This window comes from Symphalangus syndactylus, chromosome 1, assembly GCF_028878055.3.
Source record: "Symphalangus syndactylus isolate Jambi chromosome 1, NHGRI_mSymSyn1-v2.1_pri, whole genome shotgun sequence".
Lineage (NCBI taxonomy): Eukaryota > Metazoa > Chordata > Mammalia > Primates > Hylobatidae > Symphalangus > Symphalangus syndactylus.
Window position 1 is genome coordinate 135,124,736 of NC_072423.2, and position 25,287 is coordinate 135,150,022.

General features: G+C 38.3%; 2 long non-coding RNA genes across 2 annotated transcripts in view; both read right to left on the reverse strand.

Annotated features, from left to right (window-relative positions):
• The window catches only part of LOC134736344 (uncharacterized), a 393,342-nt gene extending 391,316 nt beyond the window's left edge, over nt 1–2,026 (reverse strand). Inside the window, exon 1 of the long non-coding RNA XR_010120300.1 lies at nt 1,627–2,026. This is a non-coding gene — a long non-coding RNA (uncharacterized lncRNA). The remainder of the gene's footprint in view (nt 1–1,626) is intronic.
• Nucleotides 2,027–4,849: 2,823 nt separating this feature from the next.
• On the reverse strand, nt 4,850–20,297 carry LOC134736339 (uncharacterized). Its single transcript, XR_010120293.1, has 3 exons — nt 19,718–20,297; nt 5,939–5,973; nt 4,850–5,232 (listed from the first exon to the last, which is right to left on the reverse strand). It is a non-coding gene; the product is annotated as an uncharacterized lncRNA (long non-coding RNA).
• Nucleotides 20,298–25,287: the final 4,990 nt, after the last annotated feature.

Here is a 25,287-nt window from a genome sequence, read left to right on the forward strand (position 1 = left end):
TAACTCTTTTCCTTTTACAGATACTGATCCTTAATAAACATCTTGAACACCAGACTACATCTGAGGGTCTACTCTCTACTTCTGTAGAACACAGCCTGTAACTATGCAAAAATAAATTGCTCGGATCATCTGATGATGACTGGCTATTAAATAATTTGGAACACTGAGCTTCCACTTTTGTACAACTTCAGATTTTTTTTTTTCACTGAATCACCATCTATTCATGTATTACATAAATATTTGAGTACCTCTTATGAGCTAGACACTATGCTTGTAAGAAGATACATGAAAAATATCTGGAATGCAGACACCGTACTAGAGGTAGAACAGACATCTCGTAACCATGAAAATGAAAGCTATACTCTAAGGGACGGCAGAACAGAGCCAGAAAGAGCTTACAGGAAGCAGCAATTACTGCTCCAGATTGCCTATCTCTGGCCTTCTCATTGTATGAGAAAAATAGCCTCTTCTTGGGTTTTCTGTTAGCTCAATGGAACATAACCTCCAGCTGATGGAATCCCCCCACTTGGTACTTAGTATGACTGATGCAAATACCATTTCTTGGCAGTTGTTTGTTAATTTATCGACTGTGATTGAATGAATTATTGATAGTGCTTGCTTTTATTTTACTCCATATTCCCTGGTCAAATCCACAAAGTCAGCTAATAATAAAGCCCAGAGAATAACTTGGTCTCTGGTAGCTCACTCCTTGGCTCAAATCTGCTCATGCTATTCTTCCTTCTGCATTTCAAAAGCATGTTCGTATTATTCCTTTTAGGGCATTACCACATGAAAATGAACAACAATAAAAAGGATTTCACCGGTAAGATCATTTTGACACTTTTATCTTCTATATTTTATATTCAAATTAAAATAAAATTTGACACATGGGATATCAGGCTGTATAAACATATATTATTCAAAATGCTTCAGTTTCAGAGGAGCTGAGATAAATGGCATGTCTATAATTATCCCTCCACCATCAATAAACTTCAAATTAATATCTACTCTCAAAGGCAGAGAAAATTTAGAAGTGTTTTTTATGAAACTCCAGAAGTTACATATTCATAAATTTGTTATATTAACTTCTGAGACTCCTGGACACAGAAGTTGTCTTCAGATCCTATTTACAATGAAGGGAATTTTTCAGTCTGTTTGATAGAGATACAAGAAGACCACAAGGATAAGGCTCACCACCAAACACATCCAGGCTGTTTGAGTCTCAGAAAAACTTTCCACCAAAATTAAAACCACCGATGATATGACACTACATTCAGCTTATCTCCCTATCCATTTTCTTCTTCCCAATTTTACTTCCTATTAATTTTTTTGATTTATATGTTTATTAAACAATCATTCACTTAACACCAATTATGTGCAAGTACAGTGCCAGGCACTAGAAAGAAATAAGGCATGCTCCTGGGCCTTAAAGAATTCGCAGCCAGACAGATACAGCAGATACATATAAAGCACTTAATAAAATGTAGTATGTCAAAAAGAAGTAAAAGAGGGCTGCTTGGGTGATTACAGCAAAGAGAAACTCAACCTAGCAAGGAGGAAGAGTTCAGGAAATATCTCTCAGAGAAAGCAGCCTTTGAATTATCTTAAACAATGAACAGAAGTTACCTCTGTGTCCGGAACTGGTGGGTTCTTGGTCTCACTGACTTCAAGAAAGAAGCCGCGGACCCTTGCGGCGAGTGTTACAGTTCTTAAAGGCGGCGTGTCCGGAGTTTGTTCCTTCTGATGTTTGGATGTGTTCAGAGTTTCTTCCTTCTGGTGGGTTCGTGGTCTCGCTGGCTCAGGAGTGAAGCTGCAGACCTTCGCGGTGAGTGTTACAGCTCTTAAGGCGGCGCGTCTAGAGTTGTTCGTTCCTCCCGGGGTGTTTGTGGTCTCGCTGGCTTCAGAAGTGAAGCCGCAGACCTTCGCGGTGAGTGTTACTGCTCATAAAGGCAGTGCGGACCCAAAGAGTGAGCGGCAGCAAGATTTGTTGCACAGGATGAAAGCACAAAGCTTCCACGGTATGGAAGGGAACTCCAGCGGGTTACCAGGGCTACGGCAAGCAGCCTGCTTTTATTGCGTTATCTGGCCCCACCCACATCCTGCTGATTGGTCCATTTTACAGAGAGCTGATTAGTCTGTTTTACAGAGAGCTGATTGGTCCGTTTTGACAGGGTGCTGATTGGTGCGTTTACAATCCCTGAGCTAAACACAAAAGTTCTCCAGGTCCCCACCAGATTAGCTAGACACAGTGTCCACACAAAAGTTCTCCAAGTCCCCACTACAGTAGCTAGATACAGAGTATCCATTGGTGCATTCACAAACGCTGAGCTAGACACAGGGTGCTGATTGGTGTGTTTACAAACCTTGCGCTACAAACAGAGTGCGGATTGGTGTATTTACAATCCCTTAGCTAGACATAAAGGTTCTCCAAGTCCCCACCAGACTCAGGAGTCCAGCTGGCTTCACCCAGTGGATCTCGCACCGGGGGCCGCAGGTGGAGACGCCTTCCAGTCCCGTGCCATGCCCCTGCACTCCTCAGCCCTTGGGTGGTCGATGGGACTGGGCACCGAGGAGCAGGGGGCGGTGCTCGTCTGGGAGGCGTGGGCCGTGCAGGAGCCCATGGCGGGGAGGGGAGGCTCAGGCATGGCGGGCTGCAGGTCCCCAGCCCTGCCCTGTGGGGAGGCAGCTAAGGCCCGCGAGAAGTCGGGCACAGCAGCTGCTGGCCCAGGTGCTAAGCCCCTCACTGCCCGTGGCTTGCAGCCTGGGGGGCCTCTCCGAGTGCCGGCCCGCCGAGCCCACGCCCACCCGGAACTCACGCTGGCCCGCAAGCGCCGTGTGCAGCCCCGGTTCTCGCCTGCGCCTCTCCCTTCACACCTCCCTGCAAGCTGAGAGAGCCAGCTCCAGCCTTAGCCAGCCCAGAAAGGGGCTCCCACAGTGCAGCGGCAGGCTGAAGGGCTCCTCAAGTGCCGCCAAAGTGAAGCCCTGGCAGAGGAGGTGCGCAGAGAGAGCGAGGGCTGCAAGGGCTGCGAGCACACTGTCACCTCTCACCTCTACCCACTGAAAATATTATTCAAATCCAACTGCTTCTTAGAATACCCACTGCTACCAGCCTAGTTAGTGCATCATTCATCTATCTGGATCACTGCAGTGGCCTCCTAACAGGTACCTCTGCTGGAAACCCTTGTGCCTACAACAGCCACAGTGAGCTTCTTAAGAGGTGATCAGATGATGTTACCCCTCTAATGGCTTTCCTACATTCTTAAAATAAAAGTCTTCACTATGTTTATAAAACCCTACAGGATCTGGTAGTTGGCTACCCTTTGGATCTTATTTCCTATTACTCTTATTGCCTATTACTCTTCCGCTGGCTGACAGCAGCTCCATCTACACTGGCCCCCTTGACATTCCTCAAGCACACCAAGAAATTTGCCCAGGAGTGTTTGTATGTGGTGTTCTCTTTGCCTAGAAATACTGTAATTGCTTACTCACCTCATTTGGATCTCTGTGGAAATGTCACCTCCTCAAGGATGCCCTCCATGACTATACCATCTAAAATAATACACCCCATCACTCTCTATCTCCTTACATTTCATTGGTTTTATTTTCCTTCCTAGCACTTATCACTGTCTAACATTATGTATTTATTAATTGTCTATCTTCCCTTCTAGAATGTAAGTTTTATGAGAGCAAGATTTTATTTAGTTTACTATTATGTCCCCAGCACCTGGAGCAATTACTACACTTAGTAGGCACTTGATAAATATCCATAGGATAAACAAATATATCACATCCCCCTAACCCAGAAGAAAGAAGAAAGGAAAGGATAGTTTCAGAAGTAATTTACATGGCAAGACCCGGTTCTTTACTCCCATTGTAATGAGCTAAATGATCTGTTCTAGCTAACAACACGAAGCTAAACAGAAAAGATCAGCTTCTAAGTGAATGTGGGGGATATTACTTGTTTATAAAGTTTTAGAAATACTATTATTGAAAATCAGAGTCGGCGGGCGCAGTAGCTTGTGCTTGTAATCCCAGCACTTTGGGAGGCTGAGGCGGATGGATCACGAGATCAGGAGATCGAGACCATGGTGAAACCCCGTCTCTACTAAAAATACAAAAAATTAGCCGGGCGAGGTGGCGGGCCCCTGTAGTCCCAGCTACTCGGAGAGGCTGAGGCAGGAGAATAGCGTGAACCCGGGAGGCGGAGCTTGCAGTGAGTCGAGATCGTGCCACTGCACTCCAGCCTGGGTGACAGAGCAAGACTCCGTCTCAAAAAAAAAAAAAAAAAAAAAGAAAATCAGAGTCATAATACCAAAAGTCTTTTAAATCTTGCAAGTTCTAAGTGAACACAAGGCCCAGGTTCATTTGGAAACACATATTCTGCCACCTCAGCTTAGTGTCATACTCTGAAGATAGGATTTTCAGCTGGCCAAGTGTTCCTGAAACTTTGTTGTCCATCCCCATTAGAAAGTTATGTAAAAATTACCCTACACATAGAGGAAGAGTTCCTAAAATGGTAACTCAGAGGCCCATTCTGCATTCTGGAATTGGGGAAGAAGGGCTACATAGTATTTTTTTTAATTTGAATTAGTTGCCTGCATTTATATATTAGATTTCACATAAAATCCATCTTTTGAAAATGTGAAAGATCTAGCAACATGAATTAATAGTCAGCTGGAGCTGAGTTATAGCTGCTCCCTTCAGATGGGCCAAGTGCAGTAAGTATCACTTAATATCACCAATAAGTTCTTGAAAACTGAAGCTTTAAATGACATGATGTATAACTGTTACTGAGCAATGGGCTTGCTTCCTGATTAACATAGATGCAAATACTATGACACCAGTTTTTAAGAAAAAAAGTTTTATTGTGGGGTTGGCTGGCGAAGAGACAGGAGACAAAGCTCAAATCCATCTCCCCATTCTGGAGTCTGGGGCAAGTTTTCTGGGTTAGAGAGAGCAGGCTGGTATGCAGAAGTGCTGGCGGGTAGGTTTTGATTGGAAGAACTTTAAACAAGACCATATATGGTAAAGTATGGTAAGGGATCTTAACACCTAACATTCCTGAGCTTGTACCCCTTCACTTTTTAAAGTGTTCTGGCCTTCAGTTCTGACCAAGTCTTGATACATTTTTTCCATGAGGGGAGTGAAACTTCAGTCCCAGATTTTATTTGAGGTTGAAATCTTTTCTGTGCGAACTTCAGCTGTATGACTCATAATTTCTTCACTCTGTGCCTGTAAAATAATTTAATATCCTGTTTTCAACAGAGTAGGGCCAGTTAAAACTGGTTCAGCGGTTACATGAGAAAACCAATTTTATAATAGGCTAATGGACATAAACAAGAGTTAAGTTCCTATGGCATATTTCTGGTCACAAAAACATCATCAGACATCTAAATAAAGGCCAAAATACTTCTAATATTAAACATTGAAATAAATGTGAGGTATACATACAAATGAGAAAAAGAAATAAAAACAAATTAGATAACTGTTTACCCAATTATTCCAGTTCAGGGTCATGGGTGACCATAGCGTATCCTAGCAGCTGGGTCACAAGGTGGGAACCTGTGGCAGGCCAGGTCTCACTAACGCAGGCCTCCATTACAACTGTCCCAGCACTGACTGAGTAGGGCGGTTAAACATTTAAAAGCTGATTGAACCAGTGCCCTTACACAAAGGCTGGAATGTAAAAAAAAAAAAGCCCACCAAAAGTTTTGTCTAGGCCTTTCCTGGGCCTTAAAGCATGACGAAATAATGAAGGAATTAACACGACCCATTTAGGATTAAACGAGTTTTATTGGGGGTCTGAACAAGCTCCCCAGGCCTCCATAAACAAGTTTATTGGATCTAAAGGAACTCCCCAAACCTCTGTGATTTAGCAGGAGACCAGATAAGGGTAATCACCCCCACACCTGGACCCACTTAGATTAAGAAAACTTACTGAGGCTTCAGAAGAAGGTCTTCAGGACTCAGACCCTAGTTATAGATTAAAAGAAGTTTATCATTTATGTCTTTAGATGAATGCACACTTACACGTAGACATATAGCTTGGAAGGTATATAAGCTGTGGAAAACTTTGTAATTTTGCATTGGTCTGGCAATAATTTCTAGGCCTTCTCCCTGTAACCAGTTACATAAATTAAAACTCTCTTCCTCCCCCGTTAATCTGTGTCTCATTACTGGGCTTCGTGAAATAGCAGCCTGACCCTTGGTTTGGTCCGTTAACAAACCCACCCTAGACAGGGTGCCATTCCATCACAGGACACACTCCCACACACATCCACACTCACTCAAACTGGGACAATTCAGACATGCCAATGAACCTAACATCTTTGGGATATGGGAGGAAACCAGGGTATCTGGAGAAAATCCATGTAGACATGAGGAGAATGTGCAAATGAAGACAATGGCCCCAGCCTAGGATCAATTTTTTTTTTCTCATCAGCGTTATAATGAAATGGTACTGAAGAAAACAATGTTATTCCAGGACCTGCTGTACTCTGCAGCATGCCACAATGCTTCCCAGAGACTCTATTAACTCAAGTGGGTTCCCTCATTTATTTCACCTGTCTAGTCCCTGCAGCATTTAAGTTTTTTTCTCTGACCTTAAACATGATTGGTTAATTGTCCCAGAGACAGGGAGATCATCAAAGAAGCAAAAGAGCCCATATAATAACCATGAAGAACCACCAACCTTTAAAATAAGACAAGCCATTGTACAAACGTAGAATGGGGCCTCAGAAATCATCCAGTTTTCTTCATTATTATAAATGAGGAAACAGAGGCCCAGACGGGTCAAACTTTGAGCAGATCAAAGATTAAATCTCTTGATGCCCAAGAAGGTCCTATATCTCCCACTGAGCACCTACCAGAACATGTATTTGTGTGTTAGCAAACATTGCAATGTAAACCTGGTTGGTGTTGGAGCCGTTCAATGGCTCCAACCCCTAATGTTTTGAAAACATTTTTTAAAGCCTAAATACTAGGAAAAGGCAGTATTTCTAACCATTTAAGTGCAACTGGGAAAAAAAATTCTCTAGAATAAAGTTCTCATGAGACCAAGACAAGATGTGAAGAACTGAAGTTGGCCTAGGTCAAGGGTCAGAAAATTGTTTTAGTAAGGGGCCAGGATAGCAAGCATTTTAAGCTTTGTGGGCAATATGGTCTCATAGCAACCACTCAAATTTGTTGCCATAGCATGAAGCATCCATGGATAATATGTAAGTAAATGGATGCTATTCTGTTCCAAAAAAACTTTATTTATGTACACTGAAAATTGAATTTCATGTAATTTTCATGGGTCATGAAATAATATTCTCTGATTTTTTTCTTTGAACCACTTAAAATCTAAAAAGTATTTCTAGCTCATAGATCATACGAAAACTGAGTACGGACAGGATTTTGCCCATGGGCCATAGTTTGCCAATCTCTGGCCCAGATCATGAGGGTGAATGAGAGGAGGAGCCAAACCTGCTTGTCCTGGGATCCCAGGGTTTTGTTCAGTCTGAATACAAGATTTCTTCTCCTAGCCAGACCAGCCTGGTATTTTTTATGGTGTTTCAATTGTCTTACAGTTTGTCAAGTTTACGTGATTTACTCATCTTCTTGGCTGATCTTCACAATTATCTTGTGAGATACATAGAGCAGGTATATATATTGTATTTCAAATTTGTTCATTACTTGTACAGATTATGATGACAATAATAGAAGAGAAATTCACTGGAAAATCATCACCTCAAGAAACAATATTTGATATTTTCTTTATATTCCCACATGACTTTTTCATATGCATGCAAAATTCTACAGAATTGGCATCATAATGTGAATATAATTGTATATTCCAGTTTTTGATATAATTGATCCATGCATTGTACTTTATTACTAAATAGGCCTCACGGTGAATATTTAAGATACTGTGTAATATATCATTAGTTACTTAATCTTTTCTCATTTGTTTGACATTTAAGAAGTTTCCAATTGTTTACTATGGTAAGTAACACTGCAATGAATGTCCTTATTTACTTTACTTTTATATGAGTATTTCCTAACAATATTCCCAGAAGTGAGATTACCTGATAAAAGGACAGCAAGATTTTTTGATTCTTAATATGCTTTAGAAACTTCTTTCAAAAAAATTACATGAAAGCCACCAGTAATGAGCTTGATAGAAGGAGAAAGATCTACTATTCTATAGCACTATAGGTTGACTATAGTTAACAATAAATTATTGTATATTTTCAAATAGCTAGAAGAAACGATTTTGAATGTTCTCAGCGTTAAAAATATTTTCAAATGTTTGAAGTGATGATTATGCAAGTTACCCTGATTTTATTGCTATACCTGGTATGTACTGAAACTCACTATCTACCCCATATATGTGCACAATTATTATGTGTCAAATAAATAAAAATTGAAAAAAGAGAAAATAATGTATGCTATCGTTGGAGAAAATTTAGAATATGCAGAAAAAATACAAGGGAGAAAATAAAATATTTTGTTTATAAAAAGCCACCAGTAATATATAGATATACCAGAAAAGGATTTTTATTAGCACGGGGTTAAAAGACTGGGTCATGGGCAGCCCAACTCTGTCATTGACTCCTGTGTTACCTTCAGAATGTTACTTCTACCTTAAGCTTTGATTTCCTCATCTGTCAAATAAGGACAATAATAAGTGTTTTATGTTAGGATTAAAAGAGATGATCTATGTAAGGATGACCTATAATAAACAACTTCCAAATACTAGTGAAGGTTATATCATGATGATGATAATGATGATGATAGTGGTGATAATGAAGGTAATGATAATGATGATGATGAGCTTCAGTTTATTCATGAACAACCAGGATTTAGATTACTTAAGTGTCTTGCCCAATGTCACACAATCGGTTGAATAGCATTCACATTCCAGATCAGGTCTTTTGTTGTTTATCTTTGATGGTAGCCAAGGATCTTATGGAACATTTAACATGTAAATCGTTTTGATTTCTTGCTTAGTCTCAAGAACATTTTGTTTTCAGACTGACTTCTAAGTCTTAGATATCAGCCAATCTGTTCCTTCTGTATCTGAGGACCCCAATGGTCCAGCTCTAACCTGCTACACAAAGCCAGACATGAAACTTTTCCCTTCACATTTTTAAAATTAAGCAAGTAATGGATGAGCATTATGTGGCATAATCTTTGTGCCTTCTAGCACTCGCATCAACCTAGTCACCAAGCTTGCCACAACAGCCTTTTATTTCTAACAATGTTTACATTGCTATTTAAAGTAGATGTTGACAGATTTTAACACTGAGTTCATTTATATTCATAACCTTTTATACAAACTCCAATATTTCAAGGTTAATGAAATCAGTTCTCCTGAAACTGAGAACTAATATCCAAGAAGAATTCATATATGTAAAAAATATTGCTTCCTTCTCTTTGTTTCCTCTTGTTCAAAAACAATATTCCTAGAAAAAAGTCAAAATTATGGTCAGTAACAATTAACATGAGAATTTAATTGAGAATTAACATGGAAATTTTAATGTGAGAAACCTATGATCTATATTCTATCATCTGACTCTGAATGAAACACAAAGATATAGTCTACAAACTTTCTTAGGAGCTTTTGCCAGTGCTTAATCACTGCTCCCAAGATGGTTTTTTGCTTGTCTGCTTATTGAAGCAGTTGTGTTCTGGGTGTTGGTTGCACGGTAATAGTTTTGATTTAAACCATGTGAAGCAAATCTGGTTCTAAGAAATAATAACACTTGTGTTTATAGATGGGTGGCATTTGAGAATCTACAGCATGTGTCAGCAAACTTTTTTTAAAAGAGCTAGATAGGAAAGATTTCAGGCTTTGCAGGCAAAAGGTCTCTGTTGCAATTACTTAACTCTGCTATAGACCAATGTGTAAATGAATAGGCATAGTTGTGTTCCAATAAAACTATTTTTTTTTCTAGGTGAAGTCTCACTTTGCCACCCAGGCTTATGAAGTGCAATGGCACAATCATGGCTTGCAGCCTCAACCTCCCAGGCTTCAGTGATTCTCCTGCCTCAGCCCCCTGAGTAGCTGGGACTACTGGCATGCACCACAATGCCTGGCTAATTTTTTATTTTTGTAGAGATGGGGTGTCCCCATGTTGTCCATCCAGGCTAGTGTCAAACTTCTGGCCTCAAGTGACCCTCCCCCCTCAGCCTTCCAAAGTGCTGGGATTACAAGCATGATCCACCATGCCTGGCCAAAACTTCATTTTAAAAAGGCGATATTATGCCTGCAAGATATAGTTTGCTGACATCTGGTCTAGGAACTGGAAGAGCTTGTTCTAGATGTCAGTGGCACTAGTCATATCTTGATATTTCGTGGCACTTAATAACAATGTAATGGCACATGTGTTTCCAGATTTTGCTGTTTTCTGGCACCTTGCAGAACCAACACATGGTAGAGGCTTCTTAAGACTGGGTGAGACTTATGATTCTAGACCCTGATAGCACTTAGTTTTTTATGTTTGGTGATCCTTGTCACTTTGAGTGCTTATGGTATATACAGTTCTAGAAGATGGTTGTTTATGGCATTAAAAGTAATTTGCCAATCTTAAATTCATAGTCCTTATCCTATAGTAAACACTCAGAGAATGTTAAGTGAGTAAATGATCCTTACTTGAGTCTCCAAGAGGTGCTAAAAATTACGTCTCTAATATTTACTAATTTCTCCACTCCATGTTGTATATTCAATAACTGGCAAGATAATTTGGGGAAAAAGATGAGCGAATCTGACCATGTGGTTTGGATTTTTATTAATTCATACCTTCAGGATTAGTTAAGGATCCTGGGATACATAGGATTAAGAATACATAGGGTACAGAACTACCTCTACCTAGTCATGTTAAATGTCATATCTGGGTGTCCGGTTCACCTGCTTTATAAATATCTCTTATTGAAGCTTGGTATATTTTCCAAAAGTGCTATAGAAAAATTTCTCCATGCCTCCCAAAAAGAGAATGCTATTATATTGAAGTCCTACTGGTCTCATTCCTAGATAAATTAATATAGAATTGTATCCCCCTTCTGCACCATTCCGAGAATGTGCTACACTGGGTTTACAAAACTCCAATTTTACAAGTAAAAGTATAAAAGAATGAGAGTGAAGTAAGGACTACCAGTTGACTAGAGAACATTGTTAGAAATAGACCATTACTGTGAAAACATACACACAAATTCATTTATGCTTAATAGATTTCTTTTTTAAGTAAAATAACTAAGACAAGGTAGAAACATTTCTGTAGAAGAGGGAATGTGCAAGCTCCACAGAAAAGACATATTAACTAACCAAGGTTTTGGCACCATCATGTGGCCATTTAGATTTGTTTTATTTTATTTTTTCCAGATTTGTTGAAGTACGATTTACAAATAAATATTGTATATATTTAAGGTATACATTGTGATGTTTTGATATATGTATACATTGTGAAATGATTACCATAATCAATCTAATTAACATATCCATTACCTCACATAGTAACCATTTTGTGTGTATGTGTGTGCATGGCAAGAACACTTAAGATCTACTCTCTAGACAAATTTTAAGTATGTGATACGTAATTATTAACCATGATGTACTTTAGATCTCCAGAACTCATTAATCTTACAAATGAAATTTTATCCCCTTTGACTAATATCTCCCCATTTCTCCTACACTTCAGTCTTCTACTCTCCATATCTATGTCTTACATATAAGTGAGATCACATGTATTTATCTTTCTGTTCCTGCCCTATATCACATAGCATAATGTCCCCTGGGTTCATTTATGTTATCACAAATGGCAGGATTTCCTTCTTCTTTAGGGCTGAATAATATTCCTGTGTGTGTGCACGTGTGTGTCACATTTCCTTTACACATTCATTCATCAATGGACACTTACATTGGTTTCCATATCTTGAATAAATGCTGCATGAATGTGGGAGTGCAGATACCTCTTTGAGACAATAATTTTATTTTCTTTGGATATATACCCAGCAGTGGGATTGATGGATTGTATGGTAGTTTTATTTTTAATTTTAGAAGTACATCCATACCATTTTCCACAATGGCTGTACCTCCAACTGTGTACAAAGTTTCCCTTTCTTCACAGCCTTGCCAACACTGGTTACCTTTCAACTTGTTGATAATAATCATCGCAACTGGGAGGTTATATCTCACTGTGGTGTTGATTTGTATTTCTCTGATGATTGGTGATGTTGAGTATCTTTTTATATACCTGTTGGCCATTTATATGTCTTCCATGGGAAAATGTCTATTCAGTTTTTTTGCCAATGTTGTAATTAGGTTATTTGTGTTTTTGCTTTTGAGGTCCCTTATATATTTTAGATAATAATCCATTATAGGATATATGGTTTGCAAATATTTTTGCTCATTCTATAGGTTGTCTTCATTTTGTTGTTTGTTTCTTTTACCATGCAGAAGCTTTTTAGTTTGATGTAGTCCATGTGTTGCTTGTACTTTTGGCAAAAAAATCATTACCAAGGCCAATGTCAAGGACCTTTTCCTCTATGTTTTCTTCTGGTAGTTTTATTGTTTCAGGTCTTATGTCTTTAATCCATTTTGAGTAGATTTTTGTGCATGGTGTAAGATAAGGGCCCAGTTTCATTCCTTTGCATGTGGATATTCAGTTTTTCTAACGTTATTTATTGGAGAGAATATCCATTCATCACTGTGTATTCTTGGCAACGTTGTTGAAGATTAGTTGACTATATGTGTGTAGGTTTATTTCTGGGCCCTCTATGCTTTCCATTGGTCTATGTGTCTGTTTTATGGCACTATCATACTGCTTTAATTACTATAATCTTTGTAATATTACTTGAAATCAGAAAGTGTAATGCCTCCAGCTTTGTTCTTATTTCTCAAGATCGCTTTAGCTCTTCAGTGTCTTTTGTGGTCCTGTATGAATTTAAGCACTATTTTTTCTATTTCTGTTAAAGAATGGCATTGGAATTTTGATAGGGATTGCACTGAATCTATAAATCATTTTGGGTAGTATGGACATTTTGACAATATTAATTTTTCTGATCCATGAACATGCAATATCTTGTCATTTATTTGTGGCTTCTTCAATTACTTCCATCAATATTTTATAGATTCAAGATACAGATCTTTCACTTCCTTGTTTTTATGCTATGATAAATGGAATTGTTTTCTAGATTACCTTTTTGGATAGTTTGTTATTTGTGTATAGAAACATAACTGATTTTTGTATGTCTGTTGTGCATCCTGCGACTTTACTAAATTTATTTATCAGTTCTAACAGTTTTTTGGTGGAGTCTTTATGGTTTTCTATATGTCAGATCATGTCGTCTTCAAACAGAGGCAATTTAACTACTTCCTTTAGAATTCGTATTACTTTTATTTCCTTTCCTTGTCAAATTACCCTAGCTAGAACTTCCAGTACTATGATAAATAGAAGTGGAGAGAGTGGGCATCCTTGTCTTATTTCTGATTTTAGAAGAAAAGCTTTCAATTTTTGAGCATTGAGTGTAATGTTAGCTGTGGTTTTCTTCATATTTGGTCTTTATTGTGGTTAAATAAGTCCCTTCAATATCTATTTTATTGAGAGAGTTTTTTAGTGAATGAATGTTAAATTTTGTCAAAAGTTTTTTCTACATAGACTGAGATGATCATAAGATTTTTGTCCTTTATTTTGTTAAAGTGGTATACCACATCAATTGGTTTGTGTATATTGAACTATCCTTTCATCTTAGGAATAAATCCCACCTGATCATGATGCATGATCCTTTTAATGTGCTGTTGTTTTCAGTTTGCTAGTATTTTGTTGAAGATGTTGGTGTCTGTGTTCATGAGGGATATTGACTTGTAGTTTTCTTGTGGTGTCTTTGTCTGGCTTTGGTATCAGGATAATGCTGACCTTATGAGTGAATTTAGAACCATTTCCCCTTTTTCTATTATTTGAAATGGCTTAGAATGGATTAGCATTAATTCTTCTTTGAATGTTTGGTAGAATTCACTCATGAAGCCACCTGGTCCTGGGCTTTTATTTTATGGAGGGTTTTTGATTACCAGTTCAATCTCTTTATTTGTTACTGGTCTGTTCAGATTTTCTATTCCTTCTTTATTCATTTGTTTATTTAAAATGTTTCTTATAAACTTCTATGTTTATAAACTTCCCTCTTGGTACTGCTTTTACTACATCTCATAAATTTTGGTATATTGTGTTTTCATTTTTCTTGAATTTTTAAAAAATTTATTTTTGTTTTCCTCTTTGACTCAATCATTACTCACAAGTGTATTATTTAATTTCCATATATTTGTGAATTTTTCATTTTATTACTGTTATTAATTTGTAGTTTCATTCCATTGTAGTCAGAAAAATACCTGGTATGATTTCAATCTTCTTAAATTTGTTAAGGCTTACTTTGTAATCTAACATGCGATCTATCATGGAGAATGTTCCTTGTGTGCTTGAGAAGAATGTGTATATGTATGCTGTTGAGTAGAAAATTCTGTATGTTTGTCAGGTCTATTTGTCTATAGTATTACTCAAGTCAGCAGTTTCTTTATTAATTCTGTGTGGTGTTCTATCCATTTACTGAGAGAGGGATATTGAAGTCTTCTACTGTTATTGTATTGATGTCAATTTCTGCCTTCAGATCTGCCAATATTTGCTTCATGTATTTAGGTGCTCTAATATTAAGTGCATGTATATTTACAATATTTATGTTGTCCTGTTGAATTGGCTCTTTTATCATTACATGATTACATTATTTGTGACAGTTTTTGAGTTAAAGTCTATTTTTTCTGATATAAGTGTAACCACTTCTGCTTTCTTTTGATTATCATTTGTATGGATTATCTTTTCTGTTCCTTAACTTTCAGCCTGTGTCTGTCCTTTAAGCTGAGGTGAGTCTCTTATGGAAAGCATATTACTAGCTCTTTTTTCTTTATCCAATTGGCCACTTTATGTCTTTTGATTAGGGAATTTAATTCATTCACCTTTAAGATAATTATTGACAGATGAGGACTTACTATGGACATTTTGTTGTTTTCTGTCATTTTTGCTATTGTTTTGTTTCTGTCTTCCTCTCTCATTGTCTTTCATTGTTATTTGATGACTATCTGTAGTAATTTCTTTGATTCTTGTCTCTGTATTATATATATATCATATATATATATATATCACATAGAGATATATATCAGGGTTTTTGTGGCTACCATGAGACTTGTATAAAGTATCTTGTAATTATGACTTTTTATGTTAAGTTGGTAATTAAACTTGAATTGTATACAAAGGCTTTACATTTTTGGCAGGGCGCGGTGGCTCACGCCTGTAATTCCAGCACTTTTGGGAGGCCGAGGTGGGCGGATCACGAGGTCAGGAGATCAAGACCATCCTGGCTAACACAGTGAAATCCCGTCTCTACTAAAAAATAGAAAAAATTAGCTGGGCGTGGTGGCAGGCACCTGTAGTCCCAGCTAGTAGGTAGGAAAATGGCGTGAACCCAGAAGGCGGAGCTTGCAGTGAGCCAAGTTCATGCCACTGCACTCCAGCCTGGGCGACAGAGTGAGACTCAATCTCAAAAAAAAAAAAAAAAAAGGCTTTACGTTTTTATTCCACACTCTTGGTGTTCTTAAAGTCAGTTTGACTCTTTATATAGTGTGTATCCATTAACAAATTTTTGTGGCCATAGTTATTCCTAATATTTTTGTCTTGTAACTTTTATGTTTATGTTAAAAGTAATTTATGTTCCACCATTACATTGTTGCATTGTTCTGTATTTGTATCTATATTAACCTTTACTAGTCACATTTATGCTTTCACATTGCTCTTTAGTATGTTTTTATTTCAATTTGAAGAATCTCCTGAGCATTTCTTGTAAGGCAGTTCTGATGGTGATGAACTCCCTCACTTTTTCTTTGTCTGTAAAAGACTTTCTCCTTCATTTTGAAAGGATAGTTTTGCTGAGTATAGTATTCTTGATTAGCAGGGTTTTGTTTTGTTTTTTTCAGTATTTTCAATATGCTATCTATCCCACTCTCTCCTGGCCTGCGAGGTTTTTGCTGAGAAATCTGCTGAAAGTCCTATAGAAGTTTCTATTTATGTGTGTAAAACCACTTCTTATTTTTATGGACTGCTTTCAGCAGGTAAAGACCTTCTCTTGCCTCATTCTCAAGACTGATGGGACTGCCCCTTGGATCACAGTCAAGTGGGGCTAGAAGTGGGTCACATGGCTATGGCCTGGTCTGCAGTTGGTCCCACAGTCTGCAGTCCTGTTACCAGGAGTATGGGCAAGCATGGTTCCTGCCATGTCGTTTTGCTCTTGCTGCTCTCAAAATTCTCTATGTTTGACTTATGACAATTTAATTATAATGTGATGTGTTTCAGCATAGGCCTTTTTATTTTCAACCTATATGAAGTTCATAATTTCTTGAATCTGGATGTTTATTTTCTTCCCCAGATTTGGGGAGTTTTCAGTCATTTCTTCTTTAAATAAGCTTTTTGCTCCTTTCTTTTTCACTTTTCCTTTGGAGACTTACGTAATGTACATGCAGACTAGCTTGAAGGTGCCTCATAAATTCTGTAGCCATTCTCTTTCTTTTCGATTTTTTTTTTTTGTCTTTTTTCTCCTGTGGCTGGATAATTTCAAATGGCCTGCCTCTGGGCCCTGTACCTGAGCAAAATGAGAGGTATGATTTCTACACCTTTGTTAAACCTCTCATTTTGTTCATGTACTGTTTTGCTGAGATATTGATTTAGCTGTCTATTGAGCTTGTAGCTCACTGTGCTTCCGTAAGACAATTATTTTCAGTTTGTTGTGAAGAACTTCATAGATATATATTTTTTGGTATTTGGTTACTGGAGCTTTATTAATTTCCTTCAGTAGTGTCATGTTTGCCTGGTTCTTCATGATTCATATAGCTTTGTATTTGTATCTGCTCCCTTGAAGGAGCAAACACCTCTTCCTGTTTTTATAGACTGATTTCAGCAGGTAAAGATGTTCTCCTGCCTCATTCTCAGACTGATGGAACTGCCTCTTTGGTCAGAGTCCAGTGGGGCTAGAGCTAGGTCACATGGCTGTGGCCTGGTCTGTAGTTGGTTCCACAGTTGACAGTCCTGTTACCAGGGGTGTGGGTAAGCATGTGTGTTTCACAAGATCCCTTTGAACGCAGCACTGACTCCAGACTGGTGGTAGAGCAGGGTTGAAGCCAAGTCACAGGGCCATTTCAGGGTCCACAGTCCAGTCTGTGGCCAGTAGGCCTGTTACCAGAGGCATAGATTGGTGTGGCTCCTCCCAGGTCTCTTGCTGGATAGGGCTAGTTGCAACACTGCAGCCAAGCAGGGCTAGAGCCACATCCGTGGAGGGATGGGGCTGCTTTGGGTGTATAGGTGGAATCATGCTCAGTGAGCCTGCCACTTGGGCATGTACCTGCCTTCTCAGAGCACCTCTCCTCAGTCTTGAGCTTCGCCAGGGTTTTGTGACCTTTTATCTGGATCCCAAAGCTCCCACAAAGGCAGTTTTGTTCATGAACAGCTGCCAGACCATTGTTTGTGTTGGGGCACATGAGCTGGGGAGTTCTTATTCTGCATCTGCTGACAACTGCAGCCATTTACATTTGGCCGTTAGAAACTAAAGTTCACCATAGCCAACATACTCCCAAAACTCCACAATTTCCACATATCTGGAAATAAAGGTGACATTCTTCAAAATAATATTTCAATAAAACCTGTTCTCTGACTTTTCAGGGACAAATGATTATTATGATCAAATTATTAGCTGACTTATAAAGTTGATTTGCCTATTTTGAATCCAATTATTGTCAAGCCTCCTGGAATTTACTGGCTAAATGTCTGATACTTCTCTTTTCTATCTTTCCCTACTGCCAGCACCCTAGTTCAAGTGCCTATGTTTGTCTTTCAGCAAATCTTTTTTTTTTTTATTTTTTTATTTGAGACAGAGTCTCACTCTGTCACCCAGGCTGGAGTGCAGTGGCATGATCTCGGCTCACTGCAAGCTCCGTCTCCTGGGTTCACACCATTCTCCTGCCTCAGCCTCCCAAGTAGCTGGGACTACAGGCGCCCGCCATCACTCCCGGCTAATTTTTTGTACATTTAGTAGAGACGGGGTTTCACCATGTTAGCCAGGATGGTCTCGATCTCCTGACCCCATGATCCACCCACCTTGGCCTCCCAAAGTGCTGGGATTACAGGCGTGAGCCACCGCGCCGGGCCCCAAATCTGTCTCTTAACCTCTTAATTTCTCTAAATAAAATAAACTCTTCATTCCCTCCAATTCATTCTCCACTCCACTGCCACAGTGATTTGTGTTTATGCAAAAGTAATCATGTCACTCCTAAACTCCAATTAAAATCCTTCAGTAATATCCCACTTCTCCTAAGAAAAGTTTCCCAATCCTAACATGGTACATAGCACTGTGTAATACAGTAGCCTCTATTATACAAGCCACTTGTGTTATTGAGCACTTGAAATTTGGCTTATCCCAATGAAGATGTGCTGGTAATGTAAATGCACCACAGACTTTGAAGACTTAAGACATAAAAATTAATGTAAATTATCTCATTAATAATTTTGTAGTGATTACATGTTGAAATAATGACATAATTGGTTAGATACAGTATATTATTAAAATTACTTGTGCTTATTTCTTTTTACCTTTATAATATAGACCTAAAGCTGAGTATATGGTGAAGCAAACAGGAAAAGTTTCCTTCCCTATGGAGCTTACAATCTCATGGAAGAAATAGGAGATAAGCAATATTTTTCAGTTAGAGAATGCAACATAGTGACACATGCTAAGGAGAAGAGGAATATGAGGTGTCAAGACAGGTGGTTGCATTTTAGGCATCAATTTTCGGTAAGGTATCATTGAGTAGATGATTTTTGAGTCCTAAAGAAAATAAAGAAAGATTGTTATGGGGAAATTGTTGTAGGCAGAGGGAAATTGTTACAGGCAGAGGAAAAAGTAAGGGAAAATGCTATAAGGGCAGGAGCAAACTGTGTTTACTGATGAAAGTGCAAAGAGGTCAGTGTGACTTAAACTCAGTGAACAAGGGGATAAGGGTAGAAGTGGAGGTCAGGGTAATAATATGTACCAAATCATTTAGACTCTTACAGGCTGTGCTAAGGACTTTAGCTGAGTATGTTAGGAAACTACCAGAGACAATAAATACCATACTTATGTGAACTCAGAAATTTTGTCAAATTCTCATTCTTGCCAGGTTAAAAAAAAAAAATACATCAAAAACAAGAAAAGAAAATTTTATCTCCAGCCCAAACCCCTTCCCTGACTCTTTGTCACACACACGCACCCACATGTAGATATATACACACAGACACACATACACATGTATATATTAAATCATTTTAATCACTTACTTGATATCTTTCCTTAGTTTATCCAAAAGCTCTTTCAAACTTTACATATCCAAAATTAATTACTGATATGCCACCCCTCATGACCTGTTTGCATTTATATAAAACCATTCAGCACCTAAATAAAAATAACTTACAGTAAAAATCTTCTAGTTTCACCTCTGCTATATAGAAAGATTGGAAGTCCTATCTCCCATCTTACAATAAGAAAAGCTGAACAAACTGAAAATCCATGACTTTAGTTGGACCCATCAGAGGCTGAGGTAGCAGGGCAAATAACTGCCCTGAAATCTAGAGAGACAAGTACATCCAGAGACTCATAGCCAAGATCTGCTTACCTGGAGCAGAAGCTGCTCGGGTCATAAACATAGCCACAGGTTCCACATGGTGGCTATAGTTAGGTTGAGGATTTGTTTTGTCAGTACCTGGCAGATGTGGAAGGCTTTTTTAAGAAATGAAACCCAGAAGTAAAACATTTTACACAAGCCATGAAACCTAAAGAAGAAAAAAAAAAAAGAGTGACTGCATAAAAATGAAGAACATCTGTATAACAAAAGAAAAGAAAATGTTCAAAGATAACAAGAGGCCAGGTGCGGTGGCTCACGCCTGTAATTCCAGCACTTTGGGAGGCTGAGGCGGGTGGATCACGAGGTCAGGAGATTGAGACCATCCTGACTAACACAGTGAAACTCTGTCTCTACTAAAAATATAAAAAATTAGCCGGGCATGGTGGCAAGCGCCTGTAGTCCCAGCTACCCAGGAGGCTGAGGCAGGAGAATCACTTGAACCCAGGAGCCGGGGCTTGCAGTGAGCCAAGATCACAACACTGTACTCCAGCCTGGCCCACAGAGCGAGACTCCATCTCAAACAGGCAGCCTACAAAATGGGAGAAAATGTTTGCAATCTACTCATCTGACAAAGGGCTAATATCCAGAAACGACAAAGAACTCAAACAAAATTTACAAGAAAAAAACAAACCACCCCATCAAAAAGTGGACAAAGGATATGAACAGACACTTCTCAAAAGAAGACATTTATGCAGCTGGAAGACACATGAAAAAATGTTCATCATCACTGGCCATCAGAGAAATGCAAATCAAAACCACAGTGAGATACCATTTCACACCAGTTAGAATGGCGATCATTAAAAAGTCAGGAAACAACAGGTGCTGGAGAGGATGTGAAGAAATAGGAACACTTTCACACTGCTGGTAGGACCGTAAACTAGTTCAACCATTGTGGAAGACAGTGTGGCAATTCCTCACGGATCTAGAACTAGAAATACCATTTGACCCAGCCATCCCATTACTAGGTATATACCCAAAGGATTATAAATCATGCTGTGATAAAGACACATGAACACATATGTTTATTGTGGCACTATTCACAATAGCAAAGACTTGGAACCAACCCAAATGTCCAACAATGATAGACTGGATTAAGCAAATGTGGCACATATACACCATGGAATACTATGCAGTCATAAAAGAGGATGAGTTCATGTCCTTTGTAGGGACATGGATGAAACTGGAAACTATCATTCTCAGCAAACTATCACAAGGACAAAAAACCAAATGCCGCATGTTCTCACTCATAGGTGGGAATTGAACAATGAGGACACTTGGACACAGGGTAGGGAACATCACACACCAGGGCCTGTGTGGGGTGGGGGAAGGGGGGAGGGATAGCATTAGGAGATATACCTAATGTAAATGACAAGTTAATGGGTGCAGCACACCAACATGGCACATGTATACATATGTAACAAACCTGCATGTTGTGCACATGTACCGTAGAACTTAAAGTATAATAAAAAAAAAGATAACAAGAAAACTCGAAGGAAATATCTGCAATATGGGTAACACAAGGTCAACATATATAATATTAGGTTGGTGCAAAAGTAATTGCAGTTTTTGCAAAATCGCAATTAATTTTCATCCAACCTAATACATAAACGGTGCCTACAAGTAATCTTTTAAAAGACAATATATTGAAGGGTAAGCAGGCGTTTTGAAAAGTATATATTTTAGAAGGAGTCTACTAGATTAAGAAAAAAAGTTTTAAAAAGAGAACACTCAGTGTTCATACAGATGTGGAGAAAAAGGCATTCTAAAACAGCATTAGTAGGAATGTGTATTAGTAAATCTCCTTGGAAGGCAGTTTGTTTGAGCCAGGAATTTCTGCTCCTAGAAAGGTATTAAATACTAGTGTGGACGTAAGAAACATAAATAAGAGCAAGTTCTTTTAACATTGTTTCTAATATGAAAAATTAGAAACAACCTAATATTCACTACTAAGAACTGACATAAGTAGGATATACCCATTCAATAAGATTCTGTGCAACTGATAAAAGGATGCTTGTAACTCGTCTGTTGCCCTGGTAAAAATGTCCACAATTTGTATTTAAATGACAAAAGCACGGTAAATATTGAAAGTTTTATTATCTCAAACCAAGGGATTTAATCTATGTATTTAAGACTTCTTTAATGGCCCCACAGTGGAGTTTACAGTTTTCTTCCAAAAGGCCCTTTACATTTTTGGTCAAGTTTGTTTCTGGATATTTTATTTTGTGATGCCAATATGAATGGAAGATTTTCTTCCATTAAATTCCCTACATAAATTTCTGTATAGCTTATATAAAACCTCTTACTGTTCATGTAAGAAATCTTCTGATTTTGTATATTAACTTATAATTGGGCACCTTAATAAATTATGTTATTGTTTCTAGTAGTTTGATAGCAGTACCTACCCATTCTATTTTTTTTGTTTCCTTTGGTGTTCCTGGAGAAGAGCTGTTAAATACAACTGTAGTTCAGTGGAATTTTATGGCTAAACACCTGGGAAAAGAGAAAAGGGAATCATAAAATTACACATATTTGGAAACAAAAGTTTTTTACAAAATCGAGCAACCATGTGGCCCCTGAACTAAGGTTCCTAAAGTCGTTCTCAGTCTAGGCAATGATGCTCCCTCATTTTTTTTAGGCAAGTACCTCTTTCTCCTAATGAAACTTTGTACAGGAGCTACAACTGAGCTGATTTGACTGACACTGTGGTAAGGGCAGCTGCCTGGGTAAACGGGAAGCCTCCTCTGAACCATTAAGGAACTTGAGAAGAACAATGCACCAAGCACAGTCTGAAAATTTGTACAGCTTTCTGCTCGCCTTCCCCTTTCATTCCTGAAGATGGAGCTCCTGAAGTTGAGCACACATTTTTTTTTTCTTCTTTAGTCCCAACTCTTCTCTAGAATTTGTATTTCTCTTCTGTCATAAAGATCAGTCTATTTCAATGATAGGGGTGCCAAGATAACTTCTAGACACAAAAACAGGGAATTTGTTGACAGTCTCAATGGAATGTTTCATGATCATCATATCCTGGGGTTTCATTTGGCTTCAAGTAAACCAGAAAACAAAACGCTGTTCATGATGATTCTTTGCTTTAAAATTTGTTTAATCAATTCTTGAGAATTCTTACCTTTTTAACCTTAAAAATATACCACAGTAATGAAAATTCCGTTGTTTCTGCTGATTCTGTGTCCTCCTGAAAGTTATCCATTTAAAAAGTTCTTACTCTGCATGCCCACAGTTGCTTGATGAGGGAGAACTTCTCCACAACCCAGGAAAATCAAATCAAATCAAAACTGGAGAGAAAGCAAAAATATTAAAACAGCTAGACCCAGGATAAGGCTTTACAAGAGCAGGGCTTTCATCCCAATCTGTTCCTGGTACAAATCATTCTTCAAGGCCCATTTACATAATTGGCTTAACTGAGAGGTCTGCTGTCTGGCAAGCACCGGCTTATAAATTTGGTTCTTCCAGTCCTATGTTAGGCAGAGCTGGCAGCTGTGCTTTGAAATTTCTCCTTTTACTATCCTGGCACACTTCTACATGTGCTTGCATAAAATTCCATCTGGTAGTATATGGGGTGATTTTCACTGGAAGACTGCATTTGGCGAGTAGATGAGATAATGCATCAAAAGTTTTCCACATGATGAAATTGCCTCTCTTAGCATTATACTTTTTGATTAACTGACTAGGCCAAACTACATTGCTTTTGAGCAAAAGCTTTCTATTCAAATCATGTCTTATGGCAGAAAGAGCTGTTATGCTCTGAACTATCACACTGACCGGGGGGCTTTCTGTAAAGTAACTCTGTCAGCTGCCAGAGCTCTATAGAAAGTAAGGCACAGAGATTCAATGAGTATTTTGATAACTGCTCTGCCACAATTGGTGTAAAGAGAATAAATCTCCAGCTGAGAAAATTATAGGTATCCAAACTCACATTACTTAATTAAGCTTAGCCAGGACTGAATGCACTAGTCATTTTGCCCAGAGCATGCCCTGGTTTCATTTCTCTTTCTTAAAATGTTACTGTACACCCATCCCCAGACTTAGGTTAAATTCTAGTTTTCTCTCTGGGTTTAAGTGTAGACTTCAAAGCTAAACAATGCAATACTTCTCATAGCTCGATGCCATATATACAAGTTCTATTGGTATCATTTTCTTTCTGTCCAGAGAACTTTCCCATTGATTCTGACTATATTCCATATTTGTTTTATGCATCAAGAGTTGCTGATGAGAAGTCTGGTATCATTCTGTTTTTCTTTCTTTTGTAGATAATCTATGCTTTTATCACTGGTAGGTTTTTGTATTTTTTTTTATCCCTAGTGTTTTCAGGATTTTTTTCCCCTAGTGTTAACACTACAGTTGGTTAATATTTGTCAAAGTTGTAAGGTCTCTGTTTAGGTTCATTTTTTTGCATATAGATTTACAATGGTTCCAGTACCATTTGTTGAAAAGGTTATTCTTCCCCTATTGAATTGCCTTTGCTCCTTTGTCAAAGATCTATGTGGGTCTATTTCCGGGTGCCTTAGTCTATTCCATTGATCTATGCCGATCTTATATGTCTATTCTTCCACTAATACCATGCTATCAGTTTCCCCTGTGTCTTCATCCATTTTCTGTCACTATAATAGACTACCTAAGGCTAGGTAACTTATAAAGAAAAGAGTTTTATTTCTTACAGTTCTGGAGGCTGGGAAGTCTACGATCAGGAGCCACATCTTTTCAGCATCTGATGAGGGCCTCATGCTGTGTTATAACATGTCAGAAGGCATCACAGGGCATGATGGGTACACTGAGAGCCAAACTAACTTTTGTAACAGACTCATTCTTATAACTAACCCATTCCTGTGATAACCTGTTAATCCATTAATCCATGAATGTATTAATTCATTCATTAGAACAGAGCCCTCATGACCCAGTCACCTCTTACAGGCCCCGCTTCCTAATGCTGTTACACTGGGGTTTCAGTTTTGACATGAGCTTTGGAGGAGCCAAACAGTCAAACCATAGCAATCCCAAGAAAGGTTTACCAATATACGCTCTTTGTAAAAAATCTTTATTTTAGATTTGGGAGTATGAGTTATATAGATAAATTCATGTCATAAGTGTTTGTTTTACAGATTATTTCATCACCCAGGTATTAAGCCCAGTACCCAATATTTATATTTTCTGCTCCTCTTCCTCCTCCCACCCTCCACCCTCAAGTAGACCCCAGTATCTTTTGTTTCTTTCTTTGTGTTCATAAATTCTTATTATTTAGCTCCCACTTATAAGTGAGAACATGTGGTATTTGGTTTTCTGTTCCTGTGTTAGTTTGCTAAGGATAATAGTTCCCAGCTCCCTCCATGTTCCCGCAGAAGACATGATCTCGTTCTTTTTTATGGCTGCATAGTATTTCATGGTGTCTACATACCACATTTTCTTTTAATGACATTGATTTACATTGACCTGTTCCCTACACTGCTAGCAAGACTAAATGTTATCTATCCTTTTACATTTTTTTCCAATCTATTAGATTCCTCCCCTAAAAAAACCCTTTTTTTAAAAAAAAAAAAAAAAAGTCTACT